This window comes from Clytia hemisphaerica, unplaced genomic scaffold (assembly GCF_902728285.1).
Source record: "Clytia hemisphaerica strain Z4C2 unplaced genomic scaffold, Clytia hemisphaerica genome assembly, whole genome shotgun sequence".
Taxonomy (NCBI): Eukaryota; Metazoa; Cnidaria; class Hydrozoa; order Leptothecata; family Clytiidae; genus Clytia; species Clytia hemisphaerica.
Window position 1 is genome coordinate 545993 of NW_027103599.1, and position 27174 is coordinate 573166.

Sequence of the window (27174 nt, forward strand, 5' to 3'; positions counted from 1 at the left end):
AAGGACTCCCTCTGAATTGCTGTTGTATTTTGTCAGGTTGAATCCTCGATTTCCCATCAGTATGTGAGATGATTTGATCAGCTCCTTCCCCTTGTCTTCGTTGGTTACTGATGAGAGGAGATCGTCAACGTAGAAGTTCCTCAAGAGTGTGTTGATGACATCTGAGGGAAAGTTACTTTTCTGAACAGTTATTGATCTTCTAAGGGCGTATGAAGCACAGCACGGTGAACATGTGGCTCCAAGGATATGAACGAGTATCTTGTATTGATCCGGCTCTTCTTTTGAATGTGGATCATCGTGCCAGAAGAACCTCAATGAGTCGGTATCCTCAGTTTAAGTCGAACCTGATAGAACATCTTCTCTATGTCGGTGACGATGGCTATTTTGTGTTTCCTGAACCGTGATAATACCCCAAGTAGACTGTTCAGTAAGTCTGGACCGTTACTAAGACTGGAGTTCAAGCTTTGATTCTTGATCTTTGAAGCTGCATTGAAGACCATTCTCACCTTCCCTGGCTTATTCTCGTTTATCACTCCGTGATGGGGAAGGTACCATGATTTGGTTGATTTTTCTTTGGATTCTTCCTTTGTCAATTTCCTGGCATAGTTGTGGTTAATGTAACCATCTACATTTTCTTTGTATTTGTTGAAGTAATCTTGGTCTCTTTGGAAGCGTTTGGTGAGGTAAGATAGTCTCTTGGATGCCATTGGTGAGCTGTCAGGAAGTTTCCCATCAGACTTCCATAACATGGGTACGACGTAATGGCCGTCTTCGAAGGTAAACTTTCCCATTCGTCAATGACATTGGTTCCTGTATGTCGAATTCTGTTGCGAAGGATTCAGTGTCCCAGAATTGTTTGACGAGATCGTCCAGTCTGTTCTTCTCTTTGTGAACCCTTGGTCTGATGTGTTTGATCCATATTGATCCCAACGCACCTCCTTCGTATAATCTGAACAGGGTCCACCCTAAAGGTGTCTTGGTTGCATAGGGTAGACCAGATGCTCCCTTTCGAACTTTTTTGGTAAGTAGAGCTGCCGGCACGTCGGCGCCAATGAGGACTTGAAATTGTCTCGATTCTACTTGAGGAAGATCGATGTCTCGAATGTAATCCCATTTAGGGTCATCTGTTACTGTCTGTCCTGGAACCTCGTCTTTGATGGTACCAAAGGAAACTTTCTTTACCTTCCCTGGCAACTTGAGTGATTGGCAAAGGCTCTTTGTTATGAGTGTACATTGGCTCCCACTATCGAGGAGGGCGTAAGTATTGATTGAATCACCAGCTTGGTTTGTAACTGTTACTGGGACGACTTTCAGGAAGACGTTGTAATCGTTTCTGGTCATCTTGATGCTTGGTATCTTTGTCTTTAGAAAATTCGGGTTTGGCCTTGAACTTTAAATTTTCTATTGCCTGGTGGATTGTAGTATGGGGATGCTTCTTACACCCCTTTACAAAACAATTTTTTTTGAGCTGTCCTTGACCAAGACAGTTAAAACGTAGACGCTTTAACTTGACAAAGTTGAGTTTTTCGTCATCTGGTTTTGCTTTGAAGCCTTCACACTTGAATAGGTAGTGATCACCGTTGTAGCATGGACAGTGTCTTGTATTGTCTGTTGGACCAAACTTGTGAACACATGGACCATTTCGATTACTTCGATCAGTTGGCAGGTTTGGGTCCTTTGAAGCCATAACTCTTGCTTGTAGTCACTGCTCCAGATGGATCAGGTTTGGTTCTGCCTTTCGCCTGAGGATCAAGGAGTACTTCTTCTCAGGAGGTAGTTGGGAAGTCTCTTCAGTATTTGTCTCAGAACATCGGTGCTGTGGATGTCAGCCGTGTACTTCATTTTCACTAGTGTATTAATACAAGTAGACAAAGTGTAGTAGAATTGGGTTAGAGACCTTGAATCATGTTCGGGTAATTGGTTACCGTTGATAACCTTTCCTATTGTTGCTTGGGCAACTAGTGAAGGATTACCAAACATGTATTTAAGTCGTTTGAGTGAAGCAATGTAGCCATCGGTGTCACTTGTGAAGCCTTCTATTGCCTTCTTTGGTTCACCCCCGAGGTGTTGGTTTAAGTAGGTTCTCTTTTGAAAGATATCCAAATATGGTTGATTGTGGACCATATCGAAGAAATTTGAGATAAACAAGCCCCATTTATCGGCGGCCCCATCAAAGGTAGGAAGTCTTTGGGTGGCAGTCTTTGCTGAATGAGCATCTGCATTTGAACGTCGTGGATCCTACGATCTGGAATGATTCCTCAACCCCTCTTTTTCCCAGGCTTAAGTTCAACCCTCCTATTTTTTCGACCTTTTGTGAAATAAGTGACGGAAAAACAAAAGCAGCTGTCTTGCAAAGGTTGAAATAGGAACATACTCCATCAAGAGTTGTAGAAACAGAGTTTTTGCATCATTCAAATGAATGTTAATATAATAATTGATGAGAAATTTAAAGACGAATGGAAAATACTCTTTTGCAAATTGACAAATCTTCCAAGGCAACCCTTTTATTTGAAATTTTCACAAACCCCCTTCTTTTAAATTCAGTAAAATTCTCAAACCCCCTTTTTTCAAGGGGGGGGGGCGGTGTGCCCACTATGCGGCCTTAGTCATGTTGGTTTCAAAAAGATTAAAAGATGTACCTTTTTGGACCTTACTAAGTGCCACCAAACGAACATCAACTTGCATGTTGACTGTCGAAACTTCACTGCGCGAGTGTTTAAAATATAATGGTAGTACAAGCTATTTCCCAAGAGACTGAAACGGTTAGTATTACAATAACTCGGTAAGCGGGATATTTTATGATAATATAATAGACGTTCATAATTTATGGCCTACGTAACACACCGTTTCAAGGTATAGGTATAGATGTAGCCATAAAGGCGACAAAAAAAAGAATCATGTTTTTAGTTTTAATAACATAGAGTGAAGAGACAACTTATTAAATATACGTTCTTTATAAGAATAAACTACGAGGCTTCGATGGCCAAAATGAAGAACATCCGGAGGCTTTACAAATTGTGAATGTTCTTTAAAAAACATGCATTTACAAATTTATTAACATTATTCCCTGGGTATTATCGCCATTTTGATGCTCAATCATAACGTCATATACAATAAGGGAACAAATGTTCGCAGGAACAAATTTTCACGGAACTTATTTTTGCGGTGCGAGGGTACTAAATTGGTGCATTTTGCGGGACAAATTTTTGCAGTTGCCTCCAACTTTTGCCGAAATTGTTTTGATATTTCTAAGAGTTTTTGAGGATTGATTTTTAATTAAAAATTGCATTTTGCGTATGCATTTTCGCAGTACACACCCAAAAACGCGAAAGTTAGACCCTTAATAAAGTAATAATACGGGAATAATACTAGTATTTCCCACTTGTATTGTCCGTTTTTAGAATGTCGAAGATTACGTTAAAGATCAAAAAAGCATGTTAAGCAATGTAACTATTTAACAATGACGCATTTGATTCCACACCTCTTACTATTAAAAACGAATAGCCCTTGATCCAATTATCACACCCCTGTGTCAGTGAACTGGTGGTGCTTTTAGGACCTGGGAGATAGTTGTAGTAAATTTCCACAGGCAAATCTTGACTTTCGCCAGAGCATGAATTGTGAGAGTTTTAGATTGAAAATCTTATTCTCGGTCGAAACCTTTTGAAAATGTTGCGTGTTAGTATGTTGAGAATGGGCGGTTAAACAATTAATGGTCAGTAATTTTTGACCGGGCTTGCCTACACAATTACAATCTAATTAATGACGGGGGTACGAAATTTTCATCGGCAAGATCTGATCGGGTCACTGATACGGGGGTGTTTTATTGTCTTTCTCTGGTAAAAAAATTCCTGACATCGCAGGGGTGCACAACAAGAAAGGACTCTCATTCCGCGGAGGCTTACAGAAATTGTACCTATGCCATTAAAAAGAAAAGTCAGTCTATCCATAAAACCACACCATCACGTCAAAATTTACGATACCAAAAATTGCACTAATCGATTCATTGAGCAATGGAAAGGTCGTTCATACCCTTTAAACATGCATATGTGGGCCTATGTGTAAATATGGGTTACAGAGCTCAAATTCCAAATGTCAGTTCTCGAGATTTGTCTAAAGTTGTAGTAAATGAACATGAAATCAAATAGGAATCCTCCGAACAAAACGTTATTTTTAATTATAGTATTTGAGTCTCACTTCGAATGCCCACATTAGACGGAGTAAGTTTTGCTATTGTCAGGACCGTGAAAACCGCCCCAAAAATCAGTCACGCAATGACTGCTGCAATGAATATGGAACCATATAGTTTTGTTCAGTAGTTCTTTTGGAAAGTTCATATGATACATTACAAGCGTAACTTTGATATTGCTCTGTGATAATTATTGTCGTGTATCTTGTCTCTTACGTCACAAATCTCAAAGGGGGTGCTTAAAGGTAGTTTTTTGGGTTGTTTTAGTTTTTTTATTAGCTCAAATTTAAATGTTGGAACGGTTGACACTTTCAGCAAATCTAAGGACTGTCAAATCTCTACACGCATTTACAAAAGTCTGAAAAGTTAGGTTTCGCATACCGAAATCATTTTTTTTGTTTCAGTTTGTCACTATTTTATAGTAACTTACAATAGAATGTATTAGATTAATATAGGCCTTTTGGTGGCATATTTGACAAGAATTCAGAAAAAGGCACTGTCATTCTTTCAGCAATTGTTTGCACGTTCTCATTGTATTTTTATTATACTACTAACGACCGTGCAAAATTCAGAACAGCCTTTTGATACTAGCGTTTGAAATTTTAGGCCAATTTAGAAACAATCCAAACAATGGGGTAGATGGGGCTTTCCCAAAAAAGCCATTGACACCATTGACACGGTTAGATGTATTGATTTTTCAAAGCTCTCTCTCACCTTTCTCTCCAGTGTATTCTATTTGTGATCCGTAAGGGCGTTTCATGGTAACAAACTAAAAATGAAAAGAAAATTGGACAATCGGGCTTTGTCAAAAGTACAATCTATACCAGGTACGCGAGTTTGTGCTGCCACCACACGTAGATGCGATCAACCACATGACGACCTGTACTCTGTTGATGGAAAGAAGTGTGTACAAGGAAGGAGGCTTAAGGCTGCCCAGAGGGATATATTGGACAAGCATGGGATAGTGAAAAAAACACAGGCGTTTATTTGCAAGGTTTGCCTCTTCGCTGCCTTACCAGTCGGGGAAGTAGCGGAAAATTCAGCCTCAGACCAAACCGAAAACAACACAGAAACCCTGGAAAAAGCCTTCGAAGACGTAGGAAAAAGTTTGATGGATGTGATTGAGGGGGGGGGCCTAAAGGGAATTGTTAAGACCTGCACAACCTTTGAAGACTTGTGTGAATACAAGGTTGTCGATTGGTTAGATGCACGACCCAAACCATTGACATCTCTTTTGTACACCCTTTGTGGGATCACAAGGGCATCCACAAAAAGAGACTTAATGCGCGTAGCATATATCATTGATGGAGTTTATGGCTGCCGCAGGGAAAATGTTTTGGTTGACGCTGTTACACATAGAGTCAGGTGCTGGGGAAAAATTGGGATTTACCCATCTTGAAACAAATGCCAATGAGTGTAATCACCGTTCACGCTCAAATACCAATTGTAGGCTCATTTTTACAGTGGTGCGAACCTAATAAATCTCTGGTTGACGATAAGCCAACTGAAGCTCAAAGAATTAGCTTCAAAATCTTCCGCGGCGATTTCATTAGTAAACGCCTCAGGCATTAGAAACGTAAGATATCAACGCTGGATGAGATGATTGAACAACGGGACATGTATGCCAAATATAAATTCTGCAAAAGATGCAACCGGCAAAGCGCACCCAAGCTGCAATACTGTCGTTGCTGTGGTTCTCCAGTCGAAAATCGTAACTACATCCTGGATTACTTTATAGACGATGCGACATTCTGTTGAAGATATGGTAAGGCGAGACGAAATAAACTAGTATGGACTGTTCTACGGGCCACTTATCCTTGCTTTCACAAAATCTAAATAATGCGAATATTGTCCTTGCTAAGCAGTTGAAAAATGATAGGCCTGAACTAGGATAATTAAAAAAAAATCACATTTAGGGAAATTTATTTGGGTTACATCACCTGACTGGCTCTTCTTTTTTGAAGGTACTCCTATAAAACAAAAATTGTATTTGTCTAAACTGAACATGTCTGAAGATAATCCAATAAACCATTTAGGTCAAGCCAACACCGGTGCTTCTTCTTTGTCTGATGTGAGGCAGTGCTCCTCGTCAAGCGGTATCAACAACAACAGATAACATTTCGATCCCACGATCTACCATCTACGAGAACACGACGATTGTTCAAAATGTCCTGGCCCCATGCCAAGTTCTGTGTGGAGAGCCTGATTTTATGAACCCCAGTGGGAGATTACTTTCAATAATATAATGGGCAGGTCTTTTACGCCTAATACCTACTACTTAATACTTACTACCTAATACTTTAAAGACCAGAACTTCCAGGCCCTGGCTCTCCTTCGCCTGTTCGAAATCTCTATTTTAAGAAAATTGGTTTCGTGGAATGTGTTATCTAAAAGAATTTTCAAATGTTAAGTAAATATTTTTTTCGCCTCATATAAGTACAAAGCAAAAGTTTATTATCTTTATCTAGCTTTTCTTCCTTTTACTGCTCTCTCTATTATGACTTTGATTTAATTATAAGAACACATGTGCAATTATCTAAAACAGTTATTCTTATACACCCCTGCATTGCAACAGTACTTCGTAACCATGGCATTAGATCAGGTAAAACTCACATGCTTTGCAGCAAGTAGAACTTGGCTTAAAAGGATTCTATTTTGGGACTATACTGAAAGGCCTATCTACCCAAGTGTCCTTAGTAAGAAGAATCCAAATTCAAGATTTTACTTTTAATTATTTCTTTACATTTTTTCTGCATTTTCCAAATGTTTATAAATGTCTTTTGAGCGTGAGATTACTTTCAATAATATAATGGGCAGGTCTAAAACGCCTAATACCTAATACTTAATACTTACTACCTAATGCTTAATACTGACTACCTAATCCGTTTGGATACTTTACAGAACAGAACTTCTAGGTCCTGGCTCTCCTTCGCCTGTTCGAAATCTCTATTCTAAGAAAATTGGTTTCGTGGAATGTGTTATCTAAAAGAATATTCAAATGTTAAGTAAATATTTTCTTCGCCTCATATAAGTACAAAGCAAAAGGTTATTATCTTTATCTAGTTTTTCTTCCTTTTACTGCTCTCTCTATTATGACTTTGATTTAATTATAAGAACACATGTGCAATTATCTAAAACAGTTATTTTTATACACCCCTGTCTCCTTTATAGAGATCCAAACGGCTAAAACGTTACTGAAACGTTCTTTGAGATTAAATATATAGGTCATTTAATTGTATCCTTTTGTATTTATCTACATCGTATCGAGTAAAATGTCATACGTACTTCTTGAGATTGGTTTGTAGGGCTTTATCATCTCAACTGATTCTTATAAATAAAACTAATATGAATGAGCAAACGAAATATCTTTCTCCTACGAAAAAGTGTGTCCCGACAAAATCTGTGTAGTCTGTAAACTTCATAGAAAAAGCGCGGGAAAATGAAGTGAAGAAAAAAAAGAGAGAAAATATGTTCATGTCTTCAAAACGCTATAAGACAAAAACTGGAAATTTTTTTAACACCAAATTTTCAGATTTGGTCATATTTGGCATGCTGATTATTTTAAAGGTATTTTCCAGCAATTTTGAGGTATATACAGTAAATATTAAGTATAGGTAGTAAGTATTAAGTAGTAGGTATTAGGCGTTTTAGACCTGCCCATAATATAATGTATCTTTCAAGAGAAATGCATCACTCGAATTTGTTGAACTGTTTTAATAAATAATTTGTCGTTCTTTTTTGAAGGCATCAAGAGGTCACTGACAGATGAGCTACTTGCGCCCTATGTTGCAACATGTACAGAGCCCGGTTCCGCAACCGTCGATGGTTATTGGCAGTGGGCCGAACGCACAAACGAGGCGGATGGCCTAAACCAAAATTATGTTTACATACGATCCTGGACACCGCCATACATTGCGCGGTGGAGTCCGGTGGGTGTACGGTGGTATTTTAGGTTAGATCGAAAACACCGTAGAACACTACCGTACAGAACCCCACCGTACATGGAATCGCCACCGTACGATTGTCCGGTAGATGTACACATGCTCACAAGGGTGTCGTGGTCAGTCGGAGTCAAGGAAAAATTTGTAATCTTTCCGAAAAATAATTTAGTTTGTGTGAGCACAGAACGCTAGTTCTATATCGCAAAAGAAGATGCATGTTTTGAAAAATTTCGAAACGAACGAAGCTGTGATGTCATATTTTATGGTGCAATAAGCCTCGTGCAGTTCAGGTACATCACTAATATGGATGAAGAGAGCCCGGTATGTAAGCTTTATTTTTTAACAATTTCTTTTTAAAATGAATCGTGGTTTTTTATCTTTTTATTTGGTTTTTCACAACACACATGCATGATGGATTATCTACATAAGAGGTCTCGCAGTCTCCTCAGTCAATCTTTTCAATATAGCAAAACACATTAGCCCTAAAACCATAAAAATAGCAGAAAAAATAACCTAAACTTGCTGTCTGCTCCTGTATGACTTTGCAGTTTCAAGTTAGACTTATGTTTCATAAGCATCGAACAATTACACTCCTTTTTCATCATCATTCATTTTGGGTCTTCCAATCTTTCTGGAAAACCTATTCTGATGGGAACTAAGTTTAGCAAGTAGGAAAATTCTGAAAATAAAAACTTTCACCAATTTCGAAACTTTTTTCTGGGACACCCGGTGTAAGACCCACTTTTTTGAAAATGAAACATGATTTTGTTACGTTACTGCCAAGACTTATACAAATTGGCCTTTGTTTTGAAACAAGCAAGAAATCGTCTTGAATTATTGAAGAAGTTATTAATTCACAGAATTACTTTTCACGCAATCATTATGAAATATAACAAATTCAAAATTAATCTGATCTTTCAATACTAACTCAAACAGACACACACCAAGCATGTGCACATATACACACATACACATATCCGAATTATTTCAAATTTAAAACAAAACTGAAGAAAATACTGTATGAATTTTTAGGAGAAGAGGCGAAAGATTGGAGGCAAACCATCCGACAAGGAATTGAAAGATCGTTATCTTCAAAAACACTCTCACGAACTAACACCCATCACAAACTTTTTCCAACCAGTGGCCTCTAATTCCCGGGGGGTACTAGGTTTGCGAGGTGACGGGTATGTCCGAGCCGAAAATCGAAAATCGACCCTTTGAGAGACAAAATTTTGGTGATTTTGGGACCCTTTGAGAGACTTTTTCCTTAATTTTGGTCCATTTTATCCAAATTTTGGTTTGATTTTCACCAAAATTCTTGGAAATCGTGACCCTTTGAGAGAGAAATTTTTGATTTTTGTGATTTTGGGACCCTTTCAGAGACTAACTTTTGAATTTGTACCCCTTTGAGAGACTTTTGAGGAATGAGAAAAGGTACCCTTATGGCTCGCACATACCCGGCACCCATTTTGCCTAAGTATCCCCCCCCGGCTCTAATTTGTCAAGTTCCAGGACATCAACTAAGTCCCATTCAAGGCCACCACCTGCCGTCTCTGATAATGATAATGAAAGTCAATTAAGTCCTATTGATCAGCCACCACCGATAGACACGAAGATAAGTGAATTTGAACAGCTCCTAAAACAAAAGAAAGTGTTGCAAAAATCAAGTCTTGAACAAGAAAAAGAAAATGATACATTACGAAATAAGTTATCCCAATTGGAAAAAAAATCACAAAAAAATGACTCTTTGGAATCGGAACTTTGTCAAGCTTATAAAACAATATCTCAAAAAGATAACAAAATCAATGAATTAAGTTCTGAAATACTTGATCTGAAACTGTCATCCTCTCAACCTTTAGCAAAAGATCACATGGTAATTTCTAATGTGGATGATTCCACTCAGCAAATCATCCAAAATATTCTTGCACATTTTCATCTTCTGACCCCTTTACAGAAAGAGCTCTTTTCAAACATGGTATCGAATACACGATTATGTGGGCAGCTAAGCAAGGAATTTTTGGCAGACATATACTTAAATATTTGTAATCGGCAATTTGACAAAATTTCAGAGAATTTCAACGGCCCATGGGGGAGGACAGTGCGACGATGGACCAACTGCACCGATAACGTTTTTGAATTTTCTTTTGATAAGGTGCTTTCATTTGCTGAAAACCTATTCCCTGATGCAAAATTTTCAGATTCGTTCAATGGAAATTGGTGTCAATCTACGCAAATCCTTGTGAGACCTGAAAATCCATGTAACATCATGGTTGACGAGACTGCAACAAAGATTATTGTTGAATTCAATCCAGTGGACTCTCGATTATATGGATTTTCATTCATGCCTCGTTTTGTGTTGTTGAGAGGAGAAATTGGAAAAAAGTTCAGTTTTGAAAATTTTTTTAAAGGTCTAACGATTCACTATGACCCAAAAGCGAAAGAACATATTTGTGGTGTCGTGAAAGTTGAATTGGAGAGCGAAAGCTACTCGGTTGGGTATGCTCAATTTTCAACATATGCAGATTTCAATCTTGCTCTTAATCAATCTACTGACAAGATTACTGTTGAACAGATCAACTCTTTCCCGATTTCTGACAAAGATAACAAAAAGGTTTCATTAGATAGAGCTTTTGCTGAGAGTAAAGCAATCAATCGTCTGCGTTCCACATACATATATTCACTTGCAGTATCACAACCTTGCAAAAATATGCCACTGAAAGAGATAGCTGCAATCAGTACAAACAACAAATATTTACAGGCAATAGATCACAATAAACTGACATATAATGCAGTGAAAATGTTCAACAATGTTGGTATTCCAATTATTCAATTTACAATGGATGGGGACTCCAGATTTAGACGTCATATGTTGTTAATGTGTGGATTTGTACCTTCTCAGTCTTCAAAGGTGGTGTTCTCTCCTCAGAAATTGATTGAGTTTCAAGATGAACTACAGATGAATGAACGAGCTGCTGGATGGGACCTTCCTCTGAAAGAAACTTCCGATTTATATCACTTTTTTTTCACTTCAAAAGAAATGAAGAAATCGCCTATTGCAAAGCATCTACCACACAGTCCTCGAAAGCCTTTTTTTGAAGACAAGGACACAAAAATAGATCATTACTTGGGATTGCGAATTGCCTCTGACGTATTCAACGTATCTTGCCCAATCATTGGTGGTATGCCAAGATCTGCTTCACAAGACCAATGCCATTGGAGCCGTAAGATGTTGAAATCTTCAACTATTTGTTCAAAGCCACTGAGACTTGGTAACTATGTTGTCTTATTTAACTCGTATTGTGAAGCTTTCAAAATGGGTCCAGAATATCGGCTGGTCAGGAGGGATGTGGAGAAAAGCAACAAAACGGAACAGGCATCTGTGGAAAGAATTATGTCAAATGAAAGTATCAATGCATTAGATACATTGGAGTGGGGTAAAGGCACAGAGTTTTTTGTTTTACTCACCAAAATTGGCTTTGAGTGTTGGTGGAGAACTGATTACCGGCCCATTGATTGAATCTGTCAAGCTTACTACTGTGTCAAAGTACTGCATCTATGGAAAATCTGGATCGAAAGATTAAAGCTTGATGACAAACAATGTTTCATTACTGCTGACCTCACTAACACACTTGGCGCTCACATTCAAGATGTACTACTTCCCAGATTTGGCATTCATGCCCTGGGAATGGGCAGAACTACCACTGGAGATTTACTCCATACAATGGAGTATATGAAACGAGCAAGGAAGCTTGCTTCTCAGCGTGAGGCTCCATCTGGCAGCATATTGGATACTCGTAAGAAGGGAAAGAAAAGTACTTGGAATCACCCATCAAAACCAACACAGGAAAAACATCCTTACCTTTATGCACATGACTGGAAACTGTCTGACTTGCTGAAAGGTAAATCCTTCTAGGTAACATACCTGAGCTTGCATAAAAACTTGGCTCGGCTTAAAACTCGTTGTCCCCTCCTGTTTCAGCCAAAATTTCAACAAAAATGAAACTTCTGCCAAAACTAATTCTCACAAAATTTAGAAATCCTATAAAATCACCAAGATAAATTCGCCTAGATTGCACTGAGTGGGCTCATTCACAAACATTTCTTCCTGCCTAAAGTTCTTCCCTTGATAAGATATATAATTTAACTTACAAAACTGAAAATTTCCTCTGCAATATATTTTTAATTTTGCTTGAAAGTTTCGGGGAGAAAATACTTAGGTAAATAGTGAAAGTTTTCTGCTTTGTTTTCAGCTCTTATCTCTAAAGTCATACACTTTTCTCTATCTAAGTAGCCTGATAAGTGGAAAACTTATCCAAGCGTGAACATCTTGACATATCACTAACATTTTGACCCTCAAAATGCTTTTTTCTCCTTTTCCCAGACTAATATAAAAAAATCTTTAGTTAGCTCTGCCGCCCTTTTGAGCAGAAGTTGGCTTCGGCTATCATAAAGTAATTTTTCTGCAAACTAATTTTTGTAAAAACAGTAGAGCTTTGGGGGTTCTACCTTGTTCTTCAAGTTAAGAGACTGCAACACTGAAACGAGCATAAATTCTCCAGCGTATCCTTACAATATTTTTGAACAACATTAATTGAAAGATGTTGTTTTCTTGAATTATTGACTGTTTTCAAATAAGCTGTCATTAAAATGTACTTAAGCTTTGATAGAGTTTGTATTAGATTGTGATTTTGTTGTGCTCATTGAAAGTAGTCTTGAGTGGAGATGATGAGAAATTGTGAAAAGAAAATCTGAAATGCGAATGAAAAAAGAAGGAAAAAATGAACTCTTATCTTATCCTACATTTTTACATGAGTGAATTTAAAAAAATATTTAATTCATAATGATAATATCCCCACTCTCTATTATCTTCTCAACAAGCACAAACAAAATCACAAAGTTATTCAAACTATCAAAAGTTGGTTACATTTTGTAATTTTACTGACAGCTAATTTAAAAAACACTTTAATTTATATTATCTTATTGTTATGTTTTTAAGGTTTTGAAGAATGTGATAAACGTATTTCTGAAGAGTTTGGAGAGCTGGGTATGGCTGAACTACTTCAAAATGAACCTCTCTTCCAGGTAAGTAAGATCCTTTGTAGAATTGACTTGAATCTCATTGAAAGCTTGGTTCACTTACAATACTCGCAATAATATTTGGGAAAAAAGGGAAATTCCCACAAAATCTTAAAACCACAAATATTTGGAAGCGCTCTAAATTAGGTTGGACTGATAGAGTTTTAACTCTGAGTTTTAACGCTAGACTTAAGACTCAGGATCTGAGGATCTAAAAGTCCAAGAATGGTCCAACAGTGCTCAGAATATAGCCTGGAAGTCCATTAACCCCACCCGAATCGAAATATTCGAATAAATTTATCAATTAGCTCAAAAACGACTTTCTCGCCCGAACTTTAAATTGCAAAAAACGAGAAATTAATCAAAAATCTCAATATATTATGACCAGCATTGTATATAGATTCATCTCCACAACATGTTTCATTATCATTCTCATGTGTGTCTTAGTGGGTTGGTTCTCCCTTGAGTTTGAGAACTTCTTTGCCACTCCCCTTTTCAAAAAATTTTTCAAAGCCTTGTAGTGTCAAATTTCATGCGTTTTTCAACAAAAAATTACTTTTTGGATTCCCCCTTTTTTAAATGGGGGGGGGGACACTATTCACAAAGGTTAAACTTTCAATCTTTCATTCTGCCTGTTGCAATTTCAGGTCCTCAAACCTGGTGAACAAATTGCTAAGTTTTACAAGATTCCATTTGAATTACAAGATTCAAACTACCAACCGCCATTCCCAGAGCTTTCAGTCATCTCAACTGAATTAAATCGACGCAAGATAAATTATTCATTGGTAAGTCTTAAATTCTTTTCCTTTCTTACGACATCACTTCTTGATCTGCAAATTATTTTAAACCATTGTTGTAGGTTATAATATTTAGTTATGGCAACGATTACTTCCCTTTCAGGAGAATTACTGTAACAGAAAGCACTCGGCATTTTTTCACTTGAGAATATTTATTTCTACTTTTTAAGGACAATTACATTTCCTATAAAGGCAAGCTGATGACAGCAACGAAGTATACAACCGTTTATTTCCAACGTGAAAGTCGAAAGTTGGCTGGTAGTAGGAACCGCCCAAGGTAAGTAATATTATATTCTAATAATTTCATTGAAAACTTATATTTCGACATCTTGATTGATTAATTGATTGATCACGACAGCTGCTGAAGGTGTCTTCTAATACAAACATTATTTGTACTATAACTGAAACCCAAGGTTCTAGACGAAATATGAATTGGAAAACCTAATAATGAAGGGACTCAAAATTGAATAGAGAGGTGGATGTGAATTGAATGGTAGATTAATGTGATTTTTATTTTTTCTTAGATTTCAGCTGCAAGATTACGAAGATGATTCAATTGAAGATCAATCTATTAAACCAGGGGATTTCATTCTTACAGTGAGCTATGGTATTCTCGAAATTTTGCAACTTAGAGCCAATGGCTCAATTATATTCACTTCAGAAGGCTCTTCCAATTGTAAGTTCCTTGCTGTGGCTTATAAAAAGATTTCCAACAAGAACTACTTCACCACTCCACAATACACCAAGAAATATTACCATTTACTGAAAGATTATTTCCGCGAAAAGGTATTTTTTAATATTTTGAGTAATTACTGTATTAGAGCCTCCGATAATTTGATTGTGGTGTTCGCACATTAAGTGGTATGCTAGTACATTGAATTGAAATATTTTTGTCTTCTATTATCTACAAAACCTATAAGAATGATAAATCAACTCTTTTACTTTCATTATATCTATTTCTTGAGGGTCCATGTCCAAAGCAGCCAGCCACATGTATCAGTACTTTGTAGTGTAGTTTCAATTTCAGACAACCAACCAACTACAATGTACAGTACGCTGTTTTTTGTACATGGACCCCCTGTGCTTGAGAGTATACCTAAATTTATAATGTTTTTATATTATTACAGGTTAAATGTACCAGCCAACATTGGGAAAGTGGTACCAAATATGTAACATTGGATGTAAGCATTCCTAAAAACGTCATTGAAATGGACCACACAGACGACGAGAAAAAATCTTCAAAGCGTTACTGTTATTGCAGGATCACCGATAGTGAAGGTGGTTTCTTTGTTGGGTGTAGCAAAAATGATTGTAAAATTACCTGGTATCATAAAGCTTGTGTGAACGATTGTACACCTAAAGGCAAGTGGATATGTCCCCGGTGCAAATCAGAAGACCATAGTTGTACTTGTGGTAAAAAAGGTGAGGGATGGATAATTTCGTGATTTATAATTCACATGTGTATATTGCTTGATACATATTGCTTGATACATAGGCTTGTTTGGCTTCGTAAGTTGGGTGCTGATCAAAAGCTCCGTGAATTGTCCAAAATACCTTTACCCATTTCTTTTCAATAACATTTGTCGATTCCTTTAATTCTGGATACTCTTTCGTGTTTAGAGCTATCTTCTATCATTGATTTTCTTTTTGTTTAGCGACCGATAAAATGGTTCAGTGTTCTGGTGAAACTTGTTGCATTGGGTTTTTCCATTTTGAATGTGCTGAGCTAAATGCTAAGCCAAGTGGCATGTGGTTTTGCCCCGAATGTCTGCTTGAACAAAAGATTGAAAGGACAATTTGTCACTGCGGACAAGGTGTAAACATGGACGCGATGATTACATGTAGCTCCAGAAAATGTAAAACTAAACAGTTCCACCAATGTTGTGTAGTTAATATGGAATAGAGCAAAGCTTTCCATTTGTGACATGCGCATTAGCTACATCACAAGACTTTGTCATTTTTGATAATATTTCATAGAATGGGCTACAGTTGATGGTAGCCTATGGGCAGCCCCTTGGTAGCCAATCAAATTTTGGTTGAAATTGCTTGGTAGCCCGGTAGCCCAAAAAATTTCATATTCAAAAAATGTATTTCATTCTTTTCAAGTTCCTAATGCGCATGACACGGATTGAAAGCTTCTTTCTGTATTCCACTTTAATTGACAATGATGTCATCTTGAAAGACCTCTCTCCGTCCTATTTTCTATTACGTTGTCAGTGAAGTCGTTTGATGAACGTTGTACTCGGATAAATCTATTGGCTATTGGGCTATCAAAGCAAGTTTGTACTAAAATCGAAAGGCTATCTATGTGCTAGCAGTAGTCTCCATTCAAGTAGTTCATTTCCATTAAAAAGTCTCACTTTACATCAAGTGCGCATGTCAATAAGTTAAAATTCCTTCCCATTCGCTTTTCTTATTCAAAAACGATGTATTGCCATAAAATTCATTGGCTATTGGGCTATTAAAGCAAGTTTGTACTAAAATCGAAAGGCTATCTATGTGCTAGCAGTAGTCTCCATTAAAAAGTATCAAAAATTGACAAAGTCTCATATTACATCAAGTGCGCATGTCACAAAGTTAAAATTCCTTCCCATTCCCTTTTCTTATTCAAAAACGATGTATTGCCATAAAATTCATTGGCTATTGGGCTATTAAAGCAAGTTTGTACTAAAATCGAAAGGCTATCTATGTGCTAGCAGTAGTCTCCATTAAAAAGTATCAAAAATTGACAAAGTATCATATTACATCAAGTGCGCATGTCACAAAGTTAAAATTCCTTCCCATTCCCTTTTCTTATTCAAAAACGATGTATTGCCAAAAATAAATTCATGGCTATTGGGCTATTAAAGCAAGTTTGTACTAAAATCGAAAGGCTATCTATGTGCTAGCTGTAGTCTTCATTCAAGTAGTTCATTTCCATTAAAAAGTATCAAAAATTGACAAAGTCTCACTTTATATCAAGTGCGCATGTCACAAAGTAAAAGTTCCTTCCCATTTCCTTTTCTTATTCAAGAACGATGTATTGCCCCAAATTCTATTGGCTAATGGGCTATCAAAGCAAGTTCGTACTAAAATCGAAAGGCTATCTATGTGCTAGCAGTGGTCTTCATTCAAGTAGTTCATTTTGATCAAAAAGAATTGAAAATGACAATGTCTTACTTTTTATTGAATGCGCATGTCAAAAAGTTACAATTTTATTCTGTCCTTTTCCATTTTCAGTTACGTCATTCATAGAAATAACTTTCGTCTTCCAAAATTCATTTGGCTACTTGGCTATCATATAAATTGTAGGATAAAATCGACAGGCTTTCTTTTTGCTACCAGTGGTCTACAGTTAGAGTAGTTCTTTTTAGGAAATAAATTCAAAATTTCAAGATTTGAAAATGAAGAGTGGGGATGTATTAAGTGCACCTATACAAGTATAGTATTGAATTTCAGAACAATATAATTATCTTAAATGACACTGGCCTATTATAAATTTCCATCAAATATTTAATTAACTGTTAAAATAACACTTCAAAATTCATAGTCAATTTACATTTTCAAAAGCTTTTTAAATTTTGCTGAATCTGCTCGTACCCTCAACGAGTCTCTTGTTCTTGAGGGATGAAAGTCAAATGTTTTGTCTTTTATAATGGCTGCCCAGTTCTTCTCACCATGTTTTTGTATCCCTTTTAAAAGCTCCTCATCTTCCTCTTGTGAAAATTTGATGTTTCTAGAAGATTTTCTTGTCTCTTTGATAGCAGTTTCCTTTTTCACCTCTACACTTTCCGTTATTCTTCGTTTGTCGTAACTCTTAGAGTTTTGAGGACGTTTTGGTGTAGATGATACAGTTGACCTTACGACTTCCATTTGTACGTCTCTTGACTCGTTTAGATTTTGATTTGTGAGAGGTGAAGTCGAACACATTGATTGCACACGTTGCATGATGTTGTTCACTTCAGTGCACTGAGCCTCAATATTACTTGGTTCGAATGCGTCATTGTCTGAATCTACTATCATTGGAATGTGATTATTTGTTGAGGTTGAAGAAGCTGAACTAGCAACTGCGTCATGAATTGGTTGTGATTCAATTGTATTTCTTGACATGGCAGCTAAATCTCTCAGCACGCCTGAACACGCTTCTTGGTGATCCGTTCGTGTAGTACCAAGCATTTTCTCCATGCATTGACGACCTTGCGTGGCGACTATTCTCGATTGTTTCTTTTTGTAGTGAACCTTTGCAACATCAGAGCTATGTTTTTGATCCTCTGATATTATCTCCTGTTCGGATCGAGATAATCTATCCGCACTTGTTGTTTCAACTATTTGTCGATATCTTGTTGGATGGATATACTTTCCTATGGCTTGATGTACAATTAAAGTCGTTCTTTCCATTTCGGAAGAATCTTCCCGATCGAGTTAGTGGCACAGACTGTTAATGACCAGGAGAAATAGTATCAGTGAACATAAAATTCATTACGAAAAAAGTTTGAAAAACCTTTTTAAAAATTTTATTATTAGCAAAAATTAATTTTTGCTTGTAGCAGCTTGTGTGGTGTGCTGGCGGGCGTGCCCAAAGCCCCAACCCTTTGACCCTTTGACAAGCAAAAAATAAAGGTTCTAGGACAATTGCCCCCGTGAAAATTGCCCCCGGATAATTGCCCCCCGGACAATTGCCCCCTGGACAATTACCCCCGGACAATTGCCCCCAAGACAATTGCCCCCCAGACAATTACCCCCAGGACAATTGCCCCCAGGATAATTGCCTCTGAGACAATTACCCCCCAGACAATTGCCCCCGGGACAATTGCCCCCCAAGAAACATTCCCAAGACAATTACCTTTGAGACAATTCTTGATCGTCAGAGTTAGATTTATGAGATTAAATCTTGCGGTTTAGCTCATCCATAAAATTTTAAAATTTAGCGGAGACTTAATTTCACTATTGGGAGACAATATTTTCACGATGTTGTGCCTTTTACTGCCAAATCAGGTATGCTGGTTCTTGAAATACGCATGATTAGCACCTCTTTGATGCAAGTAAAAATTTCAAAGGTAATTATTTGACATGTTTTGAGTCTTGTTTCAAATTTCCATTGAAATTCAATTTCACGGATGACACCCAAATCCACGAAATTTAATCCCTGCGAAAATTTATCTCATTAAAGTATTACTTTAACGAGCAAGAATTGTCTCAAAGGTCTGAAAAAAAATTTGGGGGGGGCAATTGTCCCGGGGGCAATTATCTGGGGGGCAATTGTCCTAGGGGCAATTGTCCTGGGGGCAATTGTCCAGGGGGAAATTGTCAATTGTCCTGGGGGCAATTGTCCGGGGGGGAATTATCCGGGAGGGCAATTGACACGGGGCGCAATTGTCCTGTCACGAAAATAGAAAAACTGTCCATTTTGGCTATAATAAAATTTTTGAGAGGTTTTTCAAACTTTTTCGTAAGATATCTTATCTTCACGGACATGTATTCTTTCCAAAAAAGCAAACATTTTTGAATTTTGACGATTTTTTATTTTTCGATGACGTCACTGTTTGATGACGTCATTTTGCCTTATTTCCTTAATATCTCCTGATATATTCATTTTTAGATATAGGTTGTGACCTTTTTCTTTATCAGTTTTTCATGTTCTTTCGAATGGCACAAGAATCTTTCAATTTTCACGAACTTTTTTTGGTTGCCATGGTAACTAATAAGCCCAAAGTTTCACCTCTCAAATTTTGATCTTCTACATATGAGGAACAATAATCATAAAATCCCTTTGCACAGGCTCCATCGCACGGGAAGCTTTTTTGTGACATAGTGGTCTTTACTATTAGGCAATGAGCTAAAGGCCAGATTTTGGCAAATCGGGCTCACTCGGCGGAGGAAGCCTAACTATGATTTTCGGAAGCCTTAACTACTATATTTTAAGAAAAATCAGGGTGTTTTTTTCAAACTCACAGCTTTTGACCAAAGTTGTCCACTTTTTTAGGGGGTGGTAAACGTGAAATTTTCAGTTTTGCTTGGATTTCTTTAGGAAATGAAATTACCATGTCACCTTGAAAATGGTATATCTGAGTCAATAATAATCAAAAATGCACCAAATTTTCAGAAATTGCTCCTAATATATTAATCTTTTGAAATTTGAAAAAAAAGATTGAAAAAGATATTTCCAGGGGGTTTATACCAGAGAAAACTACCGAAAAAACCGGAATTTCACCCGTTTTTTGTATTTTTTGGACTTATTTCCTGACTTAACTCTCATATTTCATCTCTAAACGGTGTTATTTGGGTTTCTTTGCATAAATATATCAGAACTATAAGGAAGATGGCAAGTGTGAGTCTGATTGCGGTGGTTTCCGGACCAAAAAAGCGGAAAAAACCCGGAAATTCGCTATTTTTGACCCATTTTAGCTTTATTTTCGAATTTAATCCCTGAAATACGACTATTAAAAGTTGTGTGAAATTGTTTATCCATACAGTTCTAAATGAAAAGAAAAAGGGATGATTTGGGACCATTTTAGGTGGTTTTCGGATTCACGGTTGAGCTCATCCGCGAAATTTTAAGATTTAATTTGGCGGATGAGTCTATTGTGAGATAATATTTTTACGATTTTGTGCTATTTTTGCTATTTTACTGCAAACGATGCATGTTGGTTGTAAAATACGCAATATTGGCGCTTCTTTGATACCAAACATGTTAAAAGTGGATAAGACCTTTTCAAATTTCCATTGGGACTTATTTTCGCGGATGACACCCAAATCCACGCAATCCGCGAAATTTAATCCTCACAAAAATTAATCCCATTAAAGTATTTCAATTCGCATATCAAATATTCGACTTTGTTTAAGTGTCGAATAATTTCTTATTTTTTGTTGTCGACAGTTTCGGGTGATTTACCCCCTCCAACTGTCGAATTGAAGAAAAAGCCTGTCTTGATAACTGTGATAAATTAACACCGACAAAAAAGATTTATCGTGATAAAATTCATTTTATTTCTTGGTTTGTCATATTACATAAAATAAACGTCCCAGGTGTTTATCAAGTTTTAACTTTTAAGAGAGGCGTTATTCTTTTTATTGAACAATTCCTCTTTTGTCCTACGTTCTCCAGATTCAATAAAGAATTCTTCTTTTCAATGTTTGTTTTAGCGCAGGTCCTGCTTACCTATTAGTCTCGAAAGTACGAGTTGAAATACTACGAATCGATGCGTTTCTTCCTTTAGTAAAACATTCTCAGTAGCACTTCGAGCATTTTATAGTACTTTTAAATGCAACATTTATTTGAGGAGGGGGAGTTTATTCGAAGTAATACGATAGGATGGTCCATCCATTTTAATTTGGATTTCAAACGATTTATTTAGAACGCGATACAAATTCTCAAAACTTTTGAAAATCAGTGTATGATTTTCATTTTGACATAAGCTAGCGAGTTTTCAACAAGCTTTATGTTTTATTACTTTAACCATCATCCAAATAAAAATAGACGGATTAAAAGAATCGTGCTTTGAGCCTGAGTTTCAGACGTAATGTATAAACTCCGTTCAACAAATCACCTTTGTAGACATATAGAAAGACGCCTTATCGCAGATTAGGGCTGATCCTTGAGGCTCTTTTTTTCGTTTTCAATCAGATTAATTTTTAATTATTCTCATGACACAATTAAAACGAGAATCTAATCTAAATAAATTTTCTAAATTTTTCTCTGTTATGATACCATTCGTAAGTCTTCTGTTAGTTTTATAAAAGGAAATGCTATTTGGTCTAGAAGAAGTTTGTAAAGAACGCACCTTAATTCTTGATATGTGAAAAAATGCGCATGACTTTATTTTTTGTCCTTCATTATATTTTACGAATATACTTACTTTCTATTAGTATATGATGTATTAGTATATAAGTAATGAGTGTGATTATTTACGTGGGTCCCGTGCCCTCGTGGGTCCCGTGGGTCCTGTGCCCTCGTGGGTTCGTGCCCCCGTGGGTCCAAAAAAAAAACCTGTGGGTCCAAAAAAAAAACCTGTGGGTCCTAAAAAAAAACCCGTGGGTCCGAAAAAAAAAAACCCGTGGGTCCTAAAAAAAAACCCGTGGGTCCGAAAAAAAAAAACCTGTGGGCCCAAAAAAAAAACCTGCGGGTCCTAAAAAAAAACCCGTGGGTCCGAAAAAAAAAACCTGTGGGCCCAAAAAAAAAACCTGCGGGTCCAAAAAAAATCCCGTGGGTCCAAAAAAGAAATCTCGTGGGTCCAAAATACGAAAATCTCCAAAATGGACAAACATTAAGTTCACCGGTGCCATCACATGGGCTGATAACGTAAGCGAGGAAGAGAAGCAGCTTTTATTGAATATTTTTTTCATCGATATTACTTTGCATGAAAAGCTTTTTTCAAGATTAGTTCATTAGTTTGTTTCCGATTTTGGCACAAATATACAAAATTGTCAAAAATGTGACAGTAGAGCCAGATTTTCGCAAAAATAATTTTCAGTCGGAAATATTTCCGATATTGCCAAATCTTCTTGAGATTTCAAATTTTATTTGGACTTTTTCTTCATTCTTTTGTTCTTTCACTCAAAATATTTGTTTATAGCATTTCCCAATACTTTCTAAAACTGCTGATTATGTCCGGGAAAAACGGGTTTCCTTGAGTTTCTGGAGTTGCGATCAAGTTTTGCTCATGAATTTTGTTCGTTCTTTTGTTTATTCTTTTCAGGGTTTTTCATTTACGCTTTGAACTATTTTTACTTATTACTATGTTACAGGTAGGTTCTATCAGCATCCAGTTTGTTTTTCTGTTGATAAGATTTTTATTTTCTTCAAAATATTTTATTATTCGCTTGACATTTTTAGTGGAGAAGCCTAGGATATATTATTTAGGCCCATTCCAGAGGAAATGGTACGCCACGCTCTTTTTGGACTGGGTACGGCTAGTAGGGAACTAGGAGCGCCGCAACCAATGGACCATTTGATAACACCCATAGAGTCGGTTCAACTGGGCATAGACTATTTCGAACCGTGGTTGACGTTTTCCTGTAATGGCCGTTTACCAGATTCTCTGCATTTGAAAATAACTGTGTTATATGAAGTAATTTTTTTTAGTATGGATTTTTCTATTTAGGTATCTTCATTATTCCAACTTAACCCTTTTAAAAAGTAAAACCACAGTTTTCTCTTTCTTTAAGGTTGCTTGGTGAGTGTGAACCACAATGAAAATGATGAATTTTTGGGCATGTTTTTTCAGGACAAATCAATGAAAGTAGACTTTACAAATTTCCCTGAAATTATTTTTCTCCATGCCACCTTTAAGCTAAATGAACTTCGATTGCCAGCATACATTTTTCTTATGGAAGATTCGATGGGCCAAAGTGAAGTTGTTGGGGCTGCACTTATGGTCAACGAGACCAAAGAAAATTTAACTTGGCTGATCGAAACATTCAAAAAGAAAATCCTGCTGATGGGACTGAGAGTAGTAATGGCAGAAAGGACATTAATGAGCGTAATCGAATCACTGAGATCCTAAATGTCCCCACACTCATTTGTCTGTTTCATGCATTGAAAACTTTCAAGCGTGAATTAAGTAATCTTTCTTTGAACTCTGTCACTAACGAGAATGAAAAAATCATTTTCCAAAACCTTTGCTATGCTCACACAAAGGAAGCTTTCGACGACTTTCAGGCAGAGTTTATGGCTATCGACTGTCCAAAATTGAGGCAGTATTATGTTAAAAATTGGACGCCGATTTCAAATGAGTGGGTGAAATGTTTTAAAGCCGAATATGGAAAATTTTTGAATTCAACTAACAATCGGCTTGAGAGTATATAAACTCTAAATTGAAGTCAGTCATTGGTCATCGAAGCTCTTTAGAAGAGTTTGTGCGTGGCTTTTTCACGGTTCTCTCCTCACTGCGCTCTGAAAGGGACCTGAAAGTCGCTAACGAATTCCTGAAAGCAAGAATTGAAACTCCAAGTGATCCTAATATTCAATTATCCGGAGCCACTTGACGTCATATTCAGCTGACTTTGTTTGTGAAGAGCTTTCTGCCATTGGCAAAACAGATGTTCGCAACAGTACTATTGATTCCTGCCGCTGTCATTTTTATAATTCAATACGTTTGCCATGTAGGCATATTTTTCTATCTCGCTCCATTGCAATGTGTGACCCTCTGTTCGACAAAAGCCTTTGTGAAAACCGTTGGTCTAAAAAGTACTTTATTGAGCACCAACGGTTGTTTACAAAACAAGTTGCATCTTCTGGTACTGTTACTTCGATCACTTCCCCAAGCCGTCCGCTTAAATCTCTTAACCAAAATGAAAGATATAGAACTGCCAACGATGTGTGTAAAAGCCTTGCAAGTTTGGCTTCGGAGACTGGGGGCACTATCTTCAACGAACGTATAAGCCAACTCAAAGCTTTAGAAGAGATATGGCTGAATGGAAAAGAATTTCGAATTCCCACACTAACGAAATCCAGCCAAACCAATGTAGTCAAGTCTGATCCAAAACCAATAGGTGAATAGGCCTTTTCATAAATTACGTTAGGAACAACACTTGCCTCGTTTTCGAAATAATGCTACAAATTCCCAACAGATTTTTTTAGAGGTGCATTCTTTTCATAAAAGTATGAGGTCTCAAGGGAGATGATCACCTTGGTAATCGTTTCAAAGCGAGGCAAGTGTGGTTGGTGACGTAATTTATGAAAAGACCAATCTTTATCGATTTTATCAAAACATTATTTTTCATAATTTGTGCGATTAATCTATTTAACTTTTATAACAATAGCGGACAAGTTTTCAAACTAAATGTAAAAACCATATTTACTCTATCTACAAGCTTTTTTTAAAATAAGGACCAGTAAATTTTGGCTCAGGTTGGGCTGCACTTTTTGGAATTTTTAATTTGTTCGTAGTATTTACTATATCTTATTTTGTTAGAGAAGAATTTGAAACTTTATTTTTTAGTAAGCAATACGAATGTTTGCAATGGAGAAGAATCGCAAGTTTCAAAACTGAAGCTGCCTCCAAAGATTAAGGTTAAAGGAAGACCAAAAGGATCAGGAAAGACAGTGATAGGGTTAACAAGAAAAAAGAAGTTAAATGGTATTTTACCTATTTGATTTTTTATATCACTTCTTCTTTTAAAGAATTCTACATCTTTAAAGGTTTTTTAGAAATTCAGGATTTTCGATTTTGGTGCTTAGCCCCCCACCCCCGGTCAATAATTTTTTAGGAGTATTTTACCTTTAAATTTTGCCTTTATTCGAATTATTTTAGTTTTTTGAGTGTGTTTTTACGCAATTTAGAACATCAAAATACGAATAAAGTTACGTTAGAGTTGGTTGGATAAATGCAGCGATTCCTGACCTGATGCATTCCTTTTATACCAATCGTTTTAAAAGCCACAAAAAGTACCAAAGATTCAATCTGAGTTTGAGGTAATGCATAACTTTTTCTGTGTTATTTTTACGAAGATCATTTGAAAGTAATGACAGGCAGCAGTTGCAGAACAGAAGTAGTTTGCCATATTTCTTTTTTTTTTCGTTAGGTATGAAATATACAGATCTTCGTTCAAAACTTTAACCCTATTTTTATCAGGGGGTGTTTTCCACCAGGCTGGCACTCTTTTACTAATAGCTCACTGAAAAAAAAAATTAACACTCTGAAAGTTTTTTACTTTCAATATAAACCTATTAGCAGCATGGATACCAACTTTTACAATTATACACCGACCAGATCAGGTTTTATGACTTTTATGTGCAGGCATATCATAAAATTCAGCTAAAACCCTGTAAAATCCCAAAATCTTAAATTTAGCAAACTTTTGATCTAGGCATCCAACTGACTTCAAATTTTGACAGGTTTTAGGTATTAATAACAAATTTTAAAAAATATTTAAAAAATTTACAAAAACTGCTGACGTCATCAAAAATGTCGTCATTATTTTTTGAAAAAATTTACTCATTTTCTGCATGGAATTTTATTAGTATGTTTAAAATCTACAAATACGTTAAAGATATTATTTTTGGCTTTTAGAAATTCAAAACAGAATTGAAAAATCTCCATTCGTTCAACTTTAATTGCAATTTTATTAAATAGTACTTTTTCATTAGTCAGCGATAATTGTGAAACTTTGTGATGACGTCGTCACCTTTATGATGACGTCATCAACCCAAATTTTTTTCTATGAACTTCTTTTATGGTAAGAACATTTCTGCCAAATTTGAAGTCCATATCTTTTCTAGATCAAAAGTTATGCAAGGCTGGTGGAAAACACCCCCCCCCCTTGAGTTGAAATTACATGACATCAAAGATTTAGCCAAGTTCAAAACTGAGATAAAAAACTGGAATGGCTCTAAATGTTCATGTAACATCTGTCGGTAATTGAACACAAAAGATCTCGTCGTTTTTAATCTTATTTTGTAAAATGTTGGATTTTATTAGTTATGAATTTTTGATTTGTAACTACGTTCCCCCAACAAGAAAGAAAGAAATTATTATTATTATTGAGAATACAAAATCCTAAAATGCCTGATAATAATAGGGTTAAATGTAGCTATTTTAAGAATTAAAGTAGAAACGCAGCAAAAACTTCGCATTTTCAATTACACTTGTAATTGATTAAGATTTTTGCCTGTATCAACGGCTTGCATCGTAACCTGTTAATATAATGCAAAATGTCTTAAACATTCAGCCTCAACTTACAGTAACTTTTATTTTGGCTATTACAACCGATCCATCAATACTATGTATGTTAAATGTATTTTATTGCGTGGGTCATTCTCCAACTGTCTAAAGACCAAATTTTTATTATTAATGATTTATCAATACATACAATGTAAGCTTTGACGAACTTTGATCATTCTTGTTTTTTCCTTTCAGCTTCCTGATCATTTTGAAAGCAACAACGATTGCTTCGGAGTGAATGGGTAAATATCTTCTTTAATTGACAGCTCCATACACTTAATTCTAAACCCTGGTTTTGTCCCCTCCCCTACCTTTGGGTGGATAGCTATCGAAAGAGGAGCCTTAGGGTCGCCTCCGACTGCGGTCGCAGACTTACTTACTTAATTCTAAACTCTACAAAACCCTGTACCGATAATCTAAGCCAGAAACTTGCGCCACAAATTTCTCTTTAACCCGGGAAAAGGGGTACTCTTAGTTTCATGTAAAGAATATTAAATAAGGGGTTTCGATTCGTTTATCTATATATTAAT